The following is a 16,620-nucleotide window of genomic DNA, read 5'->3' on the forward strand; positions in this document are numbered from 1 at the left end:
GTTTGGCCCAACAACCTTTGTATCCTCAAACATCCCTCTTCATGAGGAGCTCACTCCAGATATCAACAAATGGTTACATAAGGATGCACCTCAAAGAAATCAAGCACGCCTTGATCACTTCAGCCAAAAGTATCCCCAAGAACATAAGCTCATCACTGACAAATGGAACTATCAAGGTGTTGGTCTAGGACCAGAAGAAAGAGGCATGCAGTGCCCCATCGACGCACATAAGTGGGAATCGAAGTCAGGTCTTGGCTTCAGCATATCCACAACTGGGGGCACCAATGAGAACGGTCACGCTTTTTCGAACATTCACCGCAACCTTGTCAAAATCGAAGACATTCCTGAGGAAGTTGAAAAGAGAGCCTACGATGATATCCTAGACCAAATCTCCCTCGGAGACTCTGTTCTCCAAGAACTATCCATCCACCTCATTGACCTACCACTCGCCCATCCACAACTCATAGATTGGGACCAACCAAGTGTCATACACATCGATGAGTTCACATCAGAGGAGGCACTTCTAAGATTCATGGGAGCTAAAACTCCTCACAAGAAAACAAAGCCAGATTCTGCCTATATCTACAAGCTAGATCCCAAGGGGTATTTTGGAGAAAATCCCCAACCTAGTTCCGATACACCCAAAATTGGAACTAAGGTGAATCTGAGACTAGCTAAGGCAATGAAGAGAACCCCTCAGCAAGAAAATCCAGAGCCACAAGAAAAACATGAGGATTTAGCATTGCCTCCTCAAGATAATCGACCAGAGGTGTCTTCTATTCTAATTGAGGATACTCGAGAAGTCAACATTGGTTCTTTAGAGATCCCCAGACTTGTTCACATTGCTGCGTCCCTATCACAAGACCAAGCTGACCTCCTCTTTGAGGTCTTAAGAGAGAATATTGGCCGATTTGCATGGTCATATCAAGACATGCCAGGACTTGATCCAAAGCTTGTAGTTCATCATCTTGCAGTTGATCCAAAGATCAAGCCCGTCTGACAAAAGCTTAGAAAAATGCACCCCAAGGTGGCATTATTGGTCAAAGCTGAATTAGAAAGAATGCTAGCTGCTAAGGTTATCCGAACTATCGACTACTCAGAGTGGATCTCCAACATGGTCCCTGTCACTAAACCTTCCGGTGACATCAGAATCTGCACTGATTTTAGAGATCTTAACAAAGCTTGTCCAAAAGATGATTTTCCCTTGCCCAACATAGATATGATTGTAGATCTTACAGCTGGACATGAAATTTTGTCCCTCATGGATGGATTTTCTGGGTATAATCAAATCAAGATTGCAGAAGAGGATCAGCATAAGACAACATTCACTACCCCTTGGGGAACCTTTTGCTACAACATGATGCCTTTTGGCCTAAAGAATGCTGGGGCTACCTATCAAAGAGCTATGACAGCCATTTTTCATGATCTCATCCATAGCATCTTGGAGGATTATGTGGATGATATCTTGGTCAAGTCTCATACCTTTATGGATCATCTTGCTGACCTGGAGAAAGTCTTTGATAGGTTAGCCAAATATCATCTCATGCTGAATCCCAAGAAATGTGTCTTTGGGGTCACATCTGGCAAGCTTCTAGGTTTCATAGTTTCTAAACGAGGTATAGAGATTGACCCCAAGAAGGTCAAGGCTATCTTAGACATGCCTCCTCCCCAGACACTGTGACAGCTTCGCTCTCTTCAAGGAAAGCTCCAATCTGTTCGGCGCTTCATCTCCCAGCTTGCAGATAAGTGTACACCATTTTCACATTTACTGAAGAAGGATGAGAACTTCAAGTGGGATCCTTTATGTCAACGCAGCTTCGACCATCTCAAGCAATATCTAATCAATCCCCCTATCTTGGTTCCACCAGTTCCTGGTCGTCCCCTGATTTTGTACATATCAGCAACACCTACTGCTCTAGGGGCACTTCTAGCACAGCTTGATGACTACAACAGAGAAAGAGCCATCTACTACATCAGTAGAACCCTAGTTGGTTATGAACTCAATTACACTCCTATGGAAAAAGCTTGTTTGGCAGTTGTTTTCTCAACTCAAAAACTTCGCCATTACATGCTAAGTCATACCATCCAACTAGTCTCCAAGATTGACCCTCTCAAGTATATGCTCTCTAGAACAGCACTTATAGGCCGTTTGGCCAAATGGGTTATGCTCCTTAGTGAATTTGACATCCAGTATGTGGATAGAAAGGCAATCAAAGGGCAAGCTATAGCAGATCACCTAGCTGATGCACCTCTAATAGATGTTTATCCATTGATCACAGAATTTCCAGATGAGCATATTTGTCTAATTGAAGAACAACCCCCATGGAAACTTTATTTTGATGGATCATACACATCTCATGGATCAGGGGCAGGAATATTGTTGGTCACACCTCAAGGAGATTACATTCCAAAAGCCTTCAAGCTACAATTCCCTAGCACCAACAATATAGCTGAATATGAGGCCCTCATAGCAGGATTAAAGATAGCTGTAGAATGGAACATTGTTGAGCTACAAATCTTTGGCGATTCTCAGCTCATCATCAAGCAAGCCCTAAATGAATATCAAACCAAAGATGAAAAGCTATTACCCTACAAAGAGCTAGTTGATCAGCTAACCCAACATTTTACAAAGCTTCAGTTTACACAAGTGCCTCGAATACAGAACAAAGCGGCAGATGCTATGGCTACTATAGGCTCACTCTTGGAAATTCCCCAAGCAGCTACACAATATGAGTTTTTAGTGGAGCAGCTCCTCACACCCGCCTATGCGAATGAGGATTCAAACCGTGTTTGTATCTTGGTTGGTCCCCAATCCCCTTGGTACCATGAGATTCATGCTTACCTTAACGATGGTATCATATCCCCTCACCTCACACGTACCCAACGCCAGAACCTCATCCGAAAATCATCCCGCTATGTTATCATAGCCAATACCCTATATCGTCGGGGTTATCATGATACTCTCTCTCGATGTTTAGACCAAAATGAGGCCGCGATGGTGTTAAAGGAAGTACACTCTGGACTTTGCGGTGCCCACACGAGTGGTATTGTCCTAGCGCGACAAATCCTTAGAGCAGGCTACTATTGGCCTACCATTGAAGAAGACTCTTGTGACTTTTTCAGAAAGTGTCTCCCATGTCAGCAGCATGCAAATCTTGTGCACGCTCCGGCACAGGATCTACAGCCTATTGCACCACCTTGGCCTTTCGCTTGTTGGGGCCTTGACCTATTTGGAACTATCACACCCCTCTCATCTGATGGACATAAATGGATAATAACAGCTACAGACTATTTCACTAAATGGGTGGAAGTAGTCCCCCTAGTCTCAGCTACAGGAGTTCAGGTCTCCAAGTTCATCTTGTACCACATTGTTTGTCGCTTCGGCATCCCATCCACCATCTTCACCGACCATGGAGGTAACTTTGAAAATCTCAGCATGGAAGAATTATGCACTTCCCTCCACATCCATCATCGCTTTTCTAGCCCATATTTCCCACAAGGTAACGGCCAGGCAGAGGCAACTAACAAAACCCTCCTCAAAATTCTAAAGAAAGTTGTCAATGATTCCGGCCATGATTGGCACCTACAAATAAATCCAGCCTTATGGGCCTATCGAACTTCCTTCCGTACATCCACAGGAACAACTCCATACTCCCTAGTCTATGGTGCCGAAGCGGTACTACCTATAGAGGTTGAACTTCCCTCCTTGCGCATATCTTTGCAAGGGCAAATATCAGATGAAGAATATAGAGTAGCTCGACTCACCCAGCTAGATCTCTTAGACGAGAAGCGGCAACAAGCCTATGATCATCTCACAGTCTATCAAACTCGTCTCAAAAGAAATTTCAACAAGAAGGTGCTTCCACGACACTTTCAGCCAGGTGACATGGTCCTCAAAGAAAACATGAAAGTCCAAGTAGATCAAGAAAAGAAAGGCAAGTTTGAACCTACATGGCTTGGTCCTTATGTTGTCACTGCTTCCTTTGGCTCTGGAGCTTATCAGCTATCTACACCAGAAGGAGAACTCTTGAATGATCCTACTAACATCATTCATCTCAAGAAGTTCTATGCTTGAAGATCCTTGGTATACCTAGCTTTTGAAAAATACAAAAGAAAAAAATAGTAAAGAGAAATAAGCGTCCAATGGTGAAAACTTGGCAATTCAAGCACCTTGGATAGGTACCTTGGTGAAAACCTGGTAATTCAGGCACCTTGTGTACTAAAGACTAATCCATTATCTATCACTATCCTATCCCTCATCCATTTACCCACCATCCCATAAGACACACTTGCTTGTTCCCTTGGTGTTCCAACCAAATATCCAAAATCTGATGAAGCTTGTAAATACCTCCTGTACAGCTTGTAAATCTTGTACCAAAGCTTGTATTATACCTTGTAAATCTTGTACCATACCTTGTCTATCCAAATCTTGTCCAAGGTTTGTACCATATTCCAGCCTATAAATAATCTTGTATCCTAGCTTGTATACTATCACGTGCACACACAAAATTCCATTTTCCATAAGCTTTTCGCAAACCATCTACCTATCCACCTATCACCTATTATAGACATCCCATCCTTCACAAACATTTCCATCTCACAAAAACCAAAACATGAACAAACTTGTACATTTGTAACATATCTTGGTCCATCAGCTTGTACATCCTCTTTAACTTAGTACCATTGTATCTATCCAGCGTTCATGTCAGTTTGTCCTTGATCAGCATCTTGCACCCATCACACATCTTGGTTAGCTATTCCAATGCATCCTTTAGCTAGATTTCCTGTCACCAAAGTGTTATCTTTCTTAGTTCAGCTTGCCAGATGCATCACTCATCCAAATCCACTAGCTTCGGTGCTCTCCAATAGGTCCTTGCAGGATATAGCTTTCCTCGTGTCTGATCTTGGTCCGTTAGTGCCTTGTCCTACCCATCTCATTGGCAAATGGCTCTCTTTTGGATTTTCACTTTCTTTTGATTTGGGATCTTCCCTTTTGGGTCTTGAAGTATCTTTTCCAAGCAATCTCCTTGTTCCCTCCTCAAGGTTGCCACGATCTTCCATATCATGGTATGCTGCGAATGGGGCAATTAGAGTGTAAGGTCTTGATCAGGTCTTTCGTTTGTTTTTCTTTTCTGCTTGTGGGTTTTCCAGTGTCATTTCCACGCTGCTTCCTCTAGGATTCATGTGTGATGCTGGGGCAATCCTTGTGTGTTTGTTTTGAGTTAGTTTGTTAGTCCTTTGGACGGTTGGTGAAAAGGCCTTGATGTTCTTGGTAACCTTGGCAATTAACCAATAGTCCTATAGCAAATCTAGTGCTCAACTACATGGTGGTACTTCTCTTTGAAGTATCCCCCGCTCAAAAAGCTTCAATGGTTTTCCTTCATCTCCATTATCCCCCATCCATATCCAGCATCCATCTCTCCTACCCCAGCTTATGCATCAGTATCTCTTTGAATCACTCATCACTCTTAGCTTTAGGGATCCACAATCCTAGTCTTAGGGATCCACCAATCCAAATCAATCCACCAAGCCTCATCTTTTGAGATCCACAATCCTAGTCCTAGGGATCTCCGAAACCCATCTTCCACCAATCTAACTCTTTGAAATCCTGTTCCATCAGCTTTATAATCCCCTCATCCATCTCCCTATCCTGGATTCCTTTTTATAGCGCTCCGCTCCTTCATCCTCCACCTTCCCTAAGGTCTTAAGCTTGCTTCCTCTTGTGCATCTGATTCTCCTTTATCATTCTCCCATAGTGAGAGTTTGAGCTAATTTAGCCCCTTCTCTTTTCCAATCTGAGTTTCCTTGCTCATCCAAGATTCTTGTACATTTCAAGAAGCCACCGAGCCTCGCTTTCTCTCCCCGCTGCCTTCTTGAGGGGGGCATCTCACAGTCCATTCTCTCCTCTTCTGCTCTAGCCTTGGGCATCTTATTTTCTTATCTTTGATGCCATGCCACTTGCGGCATCACATCAAAGAGGGGCAAAATGTAGACACCTAAAAACCTTTAGAAATAAAGTATTTTTATTTTCTGAAAAAGTCCTGATGACATCATCATTTATTAATTAATTAATTAATTTTTATGCCATTAAATACCTTTATCTTAATTAAAAATATTTAATTAAGGAATCCCTCCCAAAAATGTTTAAATCTTATTTAAACATTATTTCCTTATTTATTAATTATTTAATTAATAAATTGACCAAAAATCCTAAAATAAATAAAAAAAAAATTTTTTGCCCAAAAATTGGCCAATTTCCTTATGACCAATAACCTCTTCCAAAATCTTCTAATCCTTCTTTAATTTCGATTAAAGGCTAATCTCATCATTTCCTACCCCTAACCCCAACTCAAAATATTTAATTAAAATTAAATATTAATCCTCATGTTTATTAAAAAAGTTTTAATAAATATCTCCTCAACCCAAACCCTTGAAATAAATAAAACTTTATTTATTTCCTAAAAATCTAATTTATCCTCACCCTAAGAAGTTCTAGACTCTTCTAGAAAGTCTTCATCCTCATCCTAGGAAATTCTAGACTATTCTAGAAAGTCTTTATCCTCATCCAAAATCTAGACTCTTCTAGAAGATGTCTTTAAACCTAATCCTAATCCCCTCCTAACCTTGTCACATTCCCTAAACATGGGTTAAAACTTACTAACCCAAGCCAAAGTTAACAAATATCTCTTCCTTCACCCACCCTCATTAAATGCCATCCACTTGCCTATCCTTAAGCTAATCCTAAACCATCCTAATCCATCCTCTAATCATTTGCACAAGCCTAAACAAGCTTAAAACATTTCTAATCAAGTCCAAGTCGAATTTGCTCTCATCACCCTCAAAATATCTCAACCATAAAACTTTATGAAGTCCACTAGGTCATAAATGACTCTTACAAGCCCTTTTATTGCTCTTACAAGTCATTATGAGGGTCTTTATGAAGATTTTATCTCTTGAGCCTCCTTTGTTGACTCATCCTTGCCCTTTCCTCCATCCTCTCACCATGTGACATGTGTCACTCCTTGATTGGCTATAAGGAAGCACAATCCATGTGCTCTCCTCTCATGCAATCTAAGCCCTCCATGAGCTTTTTCCCATCCTTGCATCTTAGCCCTCAATCCCTCAAGCCTCTTGCCTATAAATTGGATCCTTCCCCTTTGCAAAATAACACAATCCATGAAGTAAAGTTATAATGCTATTTTGAGAGCCAAATCCATACTAAAGCCATCTATCCACACCAAAAATCCACAATCATCCATTGAAGCCCTTTTTGAAGCATAAAGCTTGAGCATACATCCTATCTATTTAGACAAAGATACTCAACAAGAGAGCTTCTTATTGAGAGAGCCCATTAATGGCTCATATTTTCAATTAAGAGCTCATCTTAGTCTATCTTGAAGTTTATGAATTTTGTTTAGTTTGTAGAAGCTTTATTTAAATTTGGTTTCTATTAGCATACTAACATTTTCTCATATACAGAACCAAGTAGAAGAGTCTATATATGCCATGATGCCAACATTCAAGGAGACTGCAATTGAGCTTGCCAACTTTATACCCAACAGTCTATATGGTAGAGTTGAGAAAAAGTGGCAATTTAGTCTCAATATAGAAAGGAAAATTAGAGAGACTACACTAGCAAGTGTGATGCCAAAATTGGATAAGGCCACAATAACAAAGGCCATTAAGAAGTACACTATGAGATTTTCTCCTAAATACAAGGCATTCAATATTTTGCAAAGTGGCATTGAGGATGTTGTCCAAAAATCCACCCAAATATTGAAAATAATATATGGACTGACAACACCTAAGGAAATTAAGAAGACACCTATTGAGGTAGGTGTAGACAATGGTGAGCAAGAAATAACTAAGGTTACTAAATATGACACTAAGAAAGATGCACATGTGGAAGGTGCTGAAAAGAATACAAATATATAGGCAACAACTGAAATTGAGCAATAAACATAATTTAGAATATACTAGATATACTAATGTCAAGTGCTAGTCCATTGCAGACACATAGATAACTTAAAGATCAAAGATGTTTCTAATACTATAATTCAGAACATAAATCCTCTAATAGAGGAAGATATGAAGAAGATTGGTAAATTTCACCACCAAGGCACAACTATGCAATCATCCTATATTGGAAAGTGTGGATGAGATTGAGAAGGTAGACATGGCATCTATAGGGGAGAAAACACAAAGACAAGAAATATCTATAGCCCCTCCTCAATTTGTAGTGGTACAACCTACAATGCCTATTGTAGTGTATCAAAGAAAGGAGACAAAAATATCTAATGTCAGCTCAATGGTGAAAAATGATACAATACCAACAGTCTCAGTAGATAAAAAAGATGAAAATGAAGGAAAAAATGAGAAAGATGGGACACAAATTAGAAAAGGTTAGGAAGATAGTCATGTACCCACAACACAAACTCAAGGTGCAATTAAGATTGAAAAGAAAGAACAAGATAGGACTTAAGAGTTAATATTGATTACCAAGCCTGAGGAGAAATTAGCAATACAAGCACTGGCTACTTTGCCAGAAACTTATATTCCTCCAAGTCAAGGTCTTCATGGGCCTAGTGTAGAAGCTACACCATTACAATCATCAAGGCCTAGTCCAAGCACATCCAAGGTAGAAAAAATTACATCATTTGGTGATGTTAACTTGGATGAAGTGATTATGTTGCCAAAGTTTGAGCTTACAACAATCACTATTGAACAGATGAGCATACTTCAAGATGCTCTTGTATGGAAAAAGAACCAAGAACTAATAAGAAGGGAGCATAGGTAGAAACAAGCATTGAAAGTTATCAAGGATATTTTTATTGATGTATTCAGCCTGCCTACACCTAAAGAAAACAAGCCTATAATGGAGCAGTTAGAAAACATAGTAGAAAACATTAATGATACTAACCTGGATTCAAATGTAAAACTACTTGAATGGTCTGAAAGGAAATTTCAAAGAAAAGTCAATAAAAAGATATCAAGTGCCATTGTACTTAGTCAAATTGAATTAGCAACCAAGATTGATAGTGTAAATAAAGTATTAGAGAATATTTTCTCTCTTTACACCAATTTTTCTTATACAAATATATTCACACAAGAAGTGCAGTGACATATTGACAATCTAGAGGGAGATATGAAGAAAAAAAAGTACTACTCTACCCAATTCTCCAGCTCAGAGTCAAAAGCACTTCAAGAATTTGATAAACTCCCAAGGTTAGTTGGAAGCTCTACATGCTCAAGATAAAAATATTTAGGCTACACTGATCAGCATCCAATCCATATTGACCCCACACAAGGAACTATCCTTTATAGAAATAGTGATGAAGAAAGATCCCCATCTTTCTACACATGAAGGCTTAGTTTACCTTGTTTCCAAATTAACTATCCAAATCAAATAATTGGAGATAGTATGTGATAACTGGGATGCAGCTCTAAAGATAATACTTGAGGTCATAAAACTTTCTTGTACAAACACAGTATACGTGTATAATCCTTTGATAGAAGTGTCAAAAAGGGGGGAGAAATAATTTTTGGGGAGAAATGAAAAGAAGAAACAAGGAAAGGGACAATGACTCCAAGGAAAGAATGAATATAGTTTTGGGGTAGACCAAAAAAAGGGGGAGTCAAAGACAAACAAAGTAGAACAAAAATTACCATATGCATACTTACTCAGTATGAGTATTGGTTTAGATTCAGAACAACACAATCAACTCATGGGGACTTATAATATTTTGAGGTATGACTATTAAGTAATGTTTTGCAAAATTTCAAGATTTTGAAATTTTGTACATATGCCCAATAGAGATAGTGAGTATCTAAGTTATGCTCATAAGCTAAGATCATTCATGCATGACCAAGTGTTTTTGCCACTCATGTCAATGAGGGAGATTATTGATCTCATATTGATTTTGAAATATGAGTGTCTATACACTTAAGTCATTCATAAGTTAGAACTTAGTTCATCTTGAACAAGTGCATGCCGAGCCTAACATGTCAGATAGTGCATGTAGAGTGAGATACTCAATAAGTGTTGAGTCACTCAAGTTCCAAGTAGTCAATATGCATCAAGTCATTCAAATTCTGACTAACAACATTGAAGCTACAGTTGATGTTGAGCATCAGGGACTTCAAATGTTGAGTAAAATAGATTTGACATAGTTGTTTGTAATGGCACAAACTACCATGTAAACCCTTTTGAAGCTAACTTAAGGATTGTTTTGTGATCCTAGATGATAAGAAAAAATCTTAATTGTGAATCCCTATGTAGTACATGTAGCCAATCAATTAAAGGGAGAATTGAGTGGCTAGATGGATGAATTACAATCATTGATTCATACCCAACCCTAGTCACCTAGATCTTCTTAAAGGAAGGTAAACCCTATTATACAGTGTCAGTGAAAAGATATGTTTGCATGCATAAACACAACATTCAGGTGTGACTAAGGAAGAGTGATCATAGTGTATGAATTGAAAAATTAGTTAGAGGAGAATAGAAGAAAGGAAATAGAGGACAAAAGAGATATATTAGATCAAAGGAGGATCAAGGACACATGCAAAGAGGTGATATGTTATCTACTAGCAGAGTGCTAACCATAGGATCATTGATGAGACATTCTAACAAGTGAATCAATTAAATCTCTTAACATAGTAGTCTTAACAGGCTATTGTAAATCATTTAATTGGGTTCTCACTTCATTATAAGTTGAATTCCTTTAAGTAGGTAAAATTCTAATAGGGTGTTGAAATCCTTTAATAGGGTAAGATATAACAATCTTGTAAGCCTTTAACAAGGTAGAACATTCATAAGTGAGATAATGTTTCATGATCAAACATTGTAACCTTCATTGGATACACTTTATAACTGCAATAGTGAAGATTTGTGAGTGTCATTCCCACCCTAGTTTTACCTTCTCATTGGAGGGTTTCAGGGTAATCATATCTTGTGCCATACGTGTGAATGGTTTTTTTTTTCGTGTTATGGATGTATATTCTTAATTTGGTATTTCAGTTTACATGCACAATAGTGAGATGGATGTGTGGTGAATGATTTTATGGTTGAAGTTTTGAAGTGTTGATTCACCACCTTGCCTCTTAGAGTTTACTTTCCCTATTATATTTCCAACAATAAAAAGCAGCCTTATAGGGCTCATTGAGGGTTTTTATCTTATTTATTCTCATAGACCTTTGGTCTTCATCAATCATCAACCCATGTAGAGAGACTAATAGTAAGGTAATCTCAACTTCTAAAGGTAGGTCAACCTCAGAACTATAGACTAGTGGAAAGGTTGTAGCCCCTATAAGAGTAAGTATAGTGGTCCTATAACCCCATAGTGTCAGACTAATTTGTAGGTGCCAATCTCTACCTAATTTGTGGATAGTTCAATGCAATATTTTGAGAAATGTCTTATTAGAGGCCCCATCTTGGTCATTCCCTTGAGGATAATATATTGAGGACTAGTATTGTTTTATACGGAATTTCTTATAGAGTTGCTTGAGGTCCCTATTTTGAATTGTCCTCCTTTATTAGTAACAATATAGGATTGGATATGATAGCAATAAGTAATATGGTTGAGAATAAGAAAAAAAACATATTTTCCTATGGAAGAAAATAAAGGTACAACTTCAACCCATTTTGTGAAGTATTCAATCACTATAATGATGAATTTGTACCCACTAGATGAGCTTGGATTTTTTTTAACTCAAAATCAAAGGCCCACTATTGGAAAGGCTAATATGTGATGCAAATGATGAGCTCATGACTAGAAGCATGAATTAGGTTACCATGTAGCTAACACTTCTTGTAAGATTTAGCATATTAGACAAAGTCACCCTACATAGTTGGTCAATAATAGCTTGCTCTAAGAAGTTTTTGAGCAAGTGCAACATTCTTAGAGTGTGCCCCAAAAGTGCCATCATAGAATTCAACTAATGCCTTTTCAGACTCTTCTAGTTCTAGAAACCTAAGAAGAATTCCTTCTAGACCCTTCCTATACAAATCACGAGAGACAAGGATATAGTTTGAGGCATTGCGAAGAAGTTGGAATTTTTGGTTGTGCTTGAGATTTTTCAAGAATGATTTGATCATGCAAGTAGGAGAAAATGGTGGAGTAATGAGTGGAGACATGACTAACAACAGTGCAAATCACATGATTGTCAAGGGAGTCATATGTGAGATGACATAATTCTTCCACCGTGAACTCAAAGCATGATTCATGTTCTTGTAATTGTAGATTAGAAGCTAGAGTGGCGATAACATCTATAGCCTTATTTTCTTCCCTAGGAATTTGTTGGAATGGTACAAATGTGAAGTAGTTCCATAAGGAATCAATCAATTTCTTGTAGGGTACAAGCTTGTCATCTTTAGTTTCATAGTCATTGTTAACTTGATTAATGAGAACCTGAGAGTCACCATAGATGTGAAACTTTGTAATCCTCCATTCTAGAGCCATTTTAAACCCATTAATTAAGGCCTCGTACTCTCCTATATTGTTGGTAAATGGAAACAAGAGTTTATAGGACTTTGGGATAGTGTAGCCATGAGGTGTGATAAACAAAATGCTTGGAGCAGCCCCATTCTGGGTATGAGAGTCATTGAAGAACATCTTCCATGTTCTTTTAGTGACATACATGATGCAAGCATTAGGAAATTTAATATGTATAGGAGTGGTATCATTCAATGGAAAATAGGCAAGTTGATTAGCTATGGGTTGTCCCTTGATGGCTTTGCATTCGACGTATTGAATATCAAATTCTGAGAGAATCATCATCCATTTAGAAAGATGTCCAATAAGCTTAGCTTTACTTAGTAAATATTTGAGGGGATCAATCTTTGCAATCAAATGCACTACATGAGCCAATGCGTAGTGTCTAAGTTTTTGGGAGGCAAATACCATTGCAAGGAAAGCCTTTTCAATGTTGTAATTCATTTCATAAGCCACCAAAGTGTGACTAATGTAGTAAATAGTGTGTTCTTTTCTATTCTCATCACTTTGTTCTAGCAATGCTATTAGAGAAAATTATATAGCTAAGATGTATAAGATTAAAGGTTTTCCTGGTATAGTGGCATCATACTGGAGGTTTATCCTAATATCCTTTTATTAGATCTAAGTTTTGTTGATATTCCTCATTTTAGATACAAGTACTAGAGCCTTTGTTCAAGTTCTTCTTTCAAAGGATTGTGTTTGATAAGATAGTTGAGATATCAACCTCATAATAGATTTAAGACATCCCTAAAGACTTCTTAATTGACTGATGTTCCTAGGAGGAGGCATTTCCATAATGGCTTACACCTTTTCTAGATCAACTTCGATACCTTTAATAGATATGATGTATCCTAGAAATTTTCTCGATGTGATGTTAAAGGCACACTTTTTGGGATTTAACATGAGATACAATTGCTCCATGTGGCCCAATATCAAACCCAAGTCATCAAGATGTGTATCTCTCTTTTTATATTTGGCCAATGTGTCATCAACATAGTGTTCCATATTTTTTATGCATCATGTCATGAAGGATAGTAGTCATGGTCATTTGGTAAGTGACTATTGTGTTCTTTAACCCAAAGGGCATGACATTCCAATAGAAAGTACCCCATGCACATGTAAAGACCATTTCTCTTGATCCTCAAGGGTAATTTTCATTTGATTATATCTAGAGAAGTCATACATTAAAGAATACATTTCATAACCCACCATCATACCAACAATCATATCTATGTTGGGAAGTGGAAAATCATCCTTATGGCATGCTTTGCTCAAGTCTTCAAAATTGGTGCACAAATGATAAAATTGTCATGATTGGATAGAGGTACAATATTGGAGATCCAATCTACATAATGAGTGTCTTGAATGAAATTTTCACTTAATAGTTTTTCAAACTCAGCCATTACTAGTAATGTCACATGAGCATGTATTTTTCTCAATTTTTTCTTAACCAGCTTGACATCGAAAAAAATAGATAGGTGATGAATGATAAGATGTGTGTCTAAACTTTATATATCTAAATATGTCCATGCAAAGTTGATCCTTTTTCTTGGAAGAACCTAATGAATTTCTTCTTTTCTTATGTTGATAGCGATTGAGCAACATGAATGATTTTAGCAGATGCTTCTATACCAAAATTGATAGGCTACCTAGGTTTAATAAGAACTAAATATCTATCTTGGAAATAACTAGTTATAATACCAATCACCTCATCCTCAAGCACCTCAAAGAGGTTTTCACCCTTGGATACACATTTATTTTTACTCTTTTGGGGTGAAGAAACCAACACAAAGTGGTTTTTTCCATTTGAATGTTTTTTGTTTTGTTTTTCTCTTATTTTTTTTACTAAGGTACTTGATATCTATTTTAGTCATGTTAACTGCAAGTTCATTGGTGGAAGATATCACATGTTCAATGGTATTGAGGTAGGAGGTGATCTCATAGTCATTCTAGAAAGATGGTAGTTCTAGTCTTTAGTTTTGAGCATACTAGTCTATGAGATCAGGGTGGATAAATGAGAGAGAACTAGAGGCTTCAAGATTGTTGATGTGTAAGGATCCATCTTTCCTAACATAAGAGGTCAAACTAATAGGGAAAACTCCAAAGGAATCCAAATCAGGAATATACTTAGAGGGACCAGCGTGATCCACTAAAGTAGTTTGCGAATCAAACTCACCAAACCCTAGAGTAGACTCATTAACTACATTTGGTTGGGTAGCATAGGTATGGATAACATCCATTCCTAATTCACAAGATGCATCTGAGAAATATTCCCATTCATATTCACCAAAATCTATACTTTGGTTCTAGGCTATCAAGTGAGCAATTTTTTCTCTTATCCTTCCTTAGTTAGGATCTTCATGATTAGATTCATAAAATTTGTGTTGTCTAGAGGTGGAAGCTTCAACATCATTATGAGTGACCATTGGTTCTTCTCCCCAAAAGGGATAAGTAGGAGCCATGAAATCCTCTTCTTTTAGATTAGTAGTAGAAAATGGTGCATCATCATCCACTAATTCAATAGGCATGGGAGCCTTTCTATCGAATCTTGGTAAGTCTAGCTCTAACCCAAAGTCTAATCCAACAATATCTCTATTTTTGTGTCCCATAGTATGACTTAAGGGTTCCATGAGGGATTTCTTATCACTAGTTAAGGACCCTTGGCAATGATAGGCCATATTTTTCAATAATTTGTAGCATTTTCCATAGCGCTTCAGAGAAATAGGAGTGATGACCATAACCTCATCAACTTCTTCCTCTTCCCTATAAATACAATCTCTTATAGCTAGATCTTCCTTTTTTGCCTCTTAGGGAATAGAGGACTAGACAAAGGTTTCTAAAAAATTCATAGCAGAAGTTGAGGGATTCAGTTTCTCAAAAGGTCTCTCATAGGATCTAGGAGAAATTGACAAAGAAATAATAGTGTCTAGAGTGTATTCACCCATACCAAGGCCCATCATTTTCAATTTATGTTCACACTCCTTGAGGGATAGTTTAATTTCATGGGAAGAGTGATTATGGGGAACTAATGTTTCAGCAATAGACAATGTGTTGATAGAAATTGAATTGTCCTCTAGAATAACTATCTTGGTACCATTGAAAGGGAATTTAATACACTGATGGTACATTGCTGACACTACTTGTATGTCATGAATCCATGGTTTTCCTAGCAATAAAGTATATGCTAGTAGGATATCTAAGACTTGAAAGACCACATATTTTTCGATAGGACCCACACACATTGACACCATAATAAGGCATTTAGAAGTCCATTCAACCTCATCATAGCCTTTGATGATGATTTTATTCCTAGGGTCAATAGAAAATTTAGACATGCCTAGTTGTTGAATAATATTGAAGGAGATGATGTTTAACCCAAAACCATTGTCTCTCAAAATGCCAAAAATGTGAGTACAAAATTTGGACTTTATGTAAGGCCAAGTTGTGGGAATGACTAAGTGACTTGTCATCTTCTTCAAAGAATGTAAGATAGTGTAGTGAATAGATATGACTAACCATTTCTTGGAATTTCTCAACATCAATATACATAGGAAAATTGGTTGTGTAAATCTTTTTCAATAATCTCCTTGTGCAAAGGAGATAGTTCTAGCAATTCAAAGATTGAAATTTACATAGGGGTTTGTTGTAACTATCTAACAAGGTCATAGATGGATATAGTGGGAGTAGTCTCTTGTTTGGAAGATGAATTGTACTTAGGATTGTTTGCAACTTTGAGGAAAACCTCAAATTTCCCCCTAGTGACAACACTAAGTGTCTCACCATGCAAGGAGGAAGGTTCTGCCACCCTAATAAATAACTTAGGCCTAGTGTCCCTATGATTATGTTGAGAATCATGTGTTCTTAGGACTACCTTAGGTCTTTCATAATCTATGTCAAAGTTGGGTTCCTTGTCAAATTTAGGACCCATCATGCAAATATGTTCAACAGGTTCTAGCATGTTTATGACATTGTTAGCATCAATGCAGGTGTAGTTGATCTTTGTATCATGATTTTCCTTATAAGCATGGGATGATTCCCCTTTTTCATATTCAAGTGATGATTGTTTGAAGGATTTGTAGTCAAAAATTTTAACTAAGCCATCCATTACAACTTTTCCTCCATCAAT

The sequence above is a fragment of the Cupressus sempervirens genome, chromosome 10 (assembly GCF_028749045.1).
Source record: "Cupressus sempervirens isolate cs-2001-9-10 chromosome 10, ASM2874904v1, whole genome shotgun sequence".
Classification (NCBI taxonomy): Eukaryota; Viridiplantae; Streptophyta; class Pinopsida; order Cupressales; family Cupressaceae; genus Cupressus; species Cupressus sempervirens.